Below are 4,329 nucleotides of genomic sequence, written 5' to 3' on the forward strand. Positions count from 1 at the left end.
GTCGGTGTGGTTGTATCACATTCAAGTGTCTGGATTTAAAGACCGCAGTGCTTTCCAGATTGAATACGTGCCCACGTGTTCATTACTCCTGTTTGTGGTTTGAGTTATTTTTAAAGATTTATTTACTATGATCAACTTTTTAGTTCAACAAATGAGCACATCTGGATGCTTTTCAGCTATTTAAAGATATAATTTGCATTACTGAGACGACTTTTTAGGCCACATGTATCCCAGCATTAATGAGTCACGCTGGGCGAAGGAATTATACAGATCACACAAACAGAACAGCTTGGAGAGCTTTTTTATTTTAACTGGAATTGAACGGATTAGAAAAGATTGATACTTACTGAAGAGCTGAGATTATGCTTCAAATATAATCTAAAATCCAGTCTTCAAATATGAGATGAAAATTATCCATAAAACTGGCAAATATTTATCATTTCAAATGTAATATAACTGACCCCGAGATGTTTACAAGGTAACACACAGAGCACGAGTTACTCCCTAACCCAAAGCATATTCCTGTTTGTTTCATGCAGTTTTTGTTGTCCCGCTGAGACACTGATGGGTTTTTCTTTGTGTTTAAACCTAAAATCAGAGGCTTTAATCTGAATGAGAGGTTTTCCCAGGCGAAATCAAAAATGTAATAATGATAAAGAATAAAAAGGTTGGAAAATTAAACAAAAAATGTGAGTGAATGGAAAAAACCCATTAACATACAGAAATGAAAAGATGGAAACTGTTAAATGTGTGATCGTCTCTCAAACAGCATCTACAGATTATGCTGATCCAGACTTTAGGTCACAGATTAGTCCTCAGCAGAGAAGAGAAAACTCACGTTTAAACCTCTGACGTCCATCATCTGCCGCTCTTCACTGTTGAAGTATGCGGTGCCGTCATGCTCTGATCTCAAGAGCAAACCAGCGTCATTGATACCTACGAGTGAAGAAGGGATATAAATGGCCTGCAATCTTCAGCAGTTAGTTTACTAGATTTGACCAGGATTTCATCATTAAGGGACGGGATGACATTTTATGGTTCTTTCCATCCCATGATCTTCACTTAACTCGTGTTCATGTTAACAATGAGAGAAAAAATGGTGAAAATATTCAGGACAGCAACAGTTTTGAGACACCTGTCCTTTGATAGATGTGTCAGTGTGTGTGCAGTGACACAGAAAGTGTTGTGTTCAGGTCCAGTCAGCCAGATGGTCTCACTGTGCGTCCGCAGACCACCGGGACATTTCCTGTTGGCACAGACTGTGTTACACACTACAGTCCACTGAGCAGCAACATAAAAATGGTATTTCCAGGATTTTATAGACGAGCTGGGACAGTAAGGATTGCATCATTAGTCTGATAAACAGGCCTGTAATCTCCACACAATTTCCAAAAAACCCAGGACAACAGCCTGTAAGACAGATCAGCTGATCAGAATATAAATGCAAAAACACAGTCCTGGTGGATAAAGCTGCTCAGAGGAACTAAGGTCTTTGATCCATTTGTTTCTGCATGGTGACCAATATTTGAGCTTAATCTCATTGTGCTGGACGATTTTCAGCTGCTGCTGAAATAATTTGGACTTTAATTTGGTTTCATTTCATCTGTTTTTACAACATGCACAAAAAGAAACCATTCTTTTGTTTTTTCAGTTTGAAACTAAATGCCAGGATTTTGTTTCTCTTCTTGCCAGAAAACCGAACATCCCATCTGGCTTCCTCACTGGTTAACTCTCCATTACTCCTACATTAATGAAGAAACTACCAACTCAAAGTTGGTAGAGAGATAAAATGTAATCCTGTGTTTTGTCTCAGACTGATTATTATTTCCTGTTCCAACAGGACTGTGCACAAAGCAAGGTCCACAAAGGCATGGATGAGTGAGTTTGGTGTGGAACTGCGCTTGTGGAAGAATGTTCAAAAACTCTAATAAACCTGCACAAAGCCTTCTTAGAAGAGTTGAAGCTGCTATAGCTGCAAAGGGTGGTCCGACATTATATTTGACCCTATGCATTAAAATTGGGATGTCACTCAAGTTCACATATATGTGAAGGCAGACAAGCGAATACTTTTGTTAATATAGTGTGGCATAAATATATCGTAATATAACATAAAGTCATTGCAGGTGTGTTATTAAGGTTTATTAAATATTTCATTCTTTTTTAACACATTTACAGTAAGAGGAAGAACAAACCAATGTCTCTACATACAGTCATGAAACAGAAAGTACACTCTTTGAGTAACAACATTTAATATATCAGGACATAATAAAAAGCATTGTGTCTATTTCAGGACTTGAAATGAGGTAAATCCAACCTTAAACGAACAACACGTGATATATTACACTGTGTCATTGTTTACTCCTCAAGAGGTGTGTACAAAATGTAGTAGTCCCTTACTGCTCCCATAAAAGTTAAGCAGGCCAGTTGGTTTGATTAACCGATTATCAGGATTTGGGAGCACCTCTGTGATAGAGAGGTGCTGTACAAGAGCATTCAGGTGTGTGAACACAGTGCCACAATCTTTAAAGTGGTCGATGTTCCAGCAAATTCCCCTCAAGGTCAGACTATACAATGCTCAGAGAAATGTAAAAGATCCCAGGCCGCATTTAAATGTTTAAGATCAGGACAGGACCATTGAAAGACTGAATGTTAAACAAGTACAGTTTATTGAGCAGATTTGCAGAAGAAAGTCTCGTCTCTCTAAAAAGAACATGGCAGCACAGCTTAGATTTACTGCATCTTAACAAACCACAAGACTTCTGGAACAATGTCCTTCAGACAGATGAGAGCTAAATGCAGATGTTTGCATATATAATGCACAGAACAACACTTGGAGTAAAGCAAACACATCAGTACAAACACCTCACACCAACTGTATGCACGGAGGCTGAGGGTTGGTGATTTGGGCACCTTGCAGTTATTGACCATGAACTGTTTTCTATACCAAAGTACTCTGGAGTCAAATGCGAGGCCACAGCTAAAGCTCAGATCAAATTAAATCATGCAACATGACTCAGTGTTGGGAAGGTTACTTTTAAAATGTATTCCACTACAGATTACAGACTACATGCCCCAAAATGTATTTTGTAACGTATTCCGTTACGTTACTAAACGAGAGTAACGTATTCTGAATACTTTGGATTACTTAATATATTACCATGCTTTTACAACTACATGAATGTACTATTGCCGTGTGATTTATTACTGTTACTGAAGGTCCGCGGCTCCGAACCGTAGTAAAGGGACCTCTGGCTAATTTGCTAATTTAATCAAATTAAAAACTACAAATAAAGTTTAGCAGTAAAAAAAAAAAATATATATATATATATAGACTTTGTGGACTGGTGCCAGCTGAACTACCTCCAGATCAACGCCAGTAAAACCAAGGAACTGGTGGTAGACTTCCGCAGGCACAAGCATTCTCCACTGCAACCACTGAACATCCAAGGTATGGACATTGAGGCTGTGGACAGCTACAGGTACCTTGGTGTTCATCTGAACAACAGACTGGACTGGACTCATAACTCAGACGCCCTCTACAGGAAAGGGCAGAGCAGGCTGTACCTGCTGCAGAGACTCAGGTCATTTGGGGTGGAGGGCCCACTCCTGAAGACCTTCTATGACTCTGTGGTGGCTTCTGCTATCTTTTATGGTGTGGTCTGCTGGGGCGGCAGCATCTCTGCTGGGGACAGGAAGAGACTGAACAGGGTGATCCGAAGGGCCAGCTCTGTTCTAGGATGCCCTCTGGACCCAGTGGAGGTGGTGAGTGACAGGAGAACGGCGGCTAAGCTGTCATCCCTGATGGACAACATCTCCCACCCCATGCAGCAGACTGTGACAGCACTGAGCAGCTCCTTCAGTGGGAGACTGCGGCACCCACGGTGTGGGACGGAGAGATTTCGCAGGTCTTTCCTCCCCACTGCTGTCAGACTCCATAATAAAGACTTTAACTGAACAAACACACACATCCATACATGTGCAATAACACTAAGTGCAATAATCCTTTCTGGCATCGTTGTATTTTTACTCAGTTGTATATAGCATTCGTATTCTATTTTTATCTTATTGTATATTTTTATTCTATTTTATTCTACTGTATATAGTATATTATTTTATTCTATTCTGTACAGCTGTGTACTGTATTTATTCTTATTGTATTCTAATTTTTGCGTCATAACTTTTGCACTGTCCACTTCCTGCTGTGACAAAACAAATTTCCCACGTGTGGGACTAATAAAGGTTATCTTATCTTATCTTATATCAGAAACAAAGCTTCTGGTGCTCGTGGAAAATTTTGACACCTGTTGAGAATATGGCGGCTGATCTCGT

Source organism: Aulonocara stuartgranti (genome assembly GCF_965226115.1).
Source record: "Aulonocara stuartgranti genome assembly, chromosome: 20".
NCBI classification, from domain to species: domain Eukaryota; kingdom Metazoa; phylum Chordata; class Actinopteri; order Cichliformes; family Cichlidae; genus Aulonocara; species Aulonocara stuartgranti.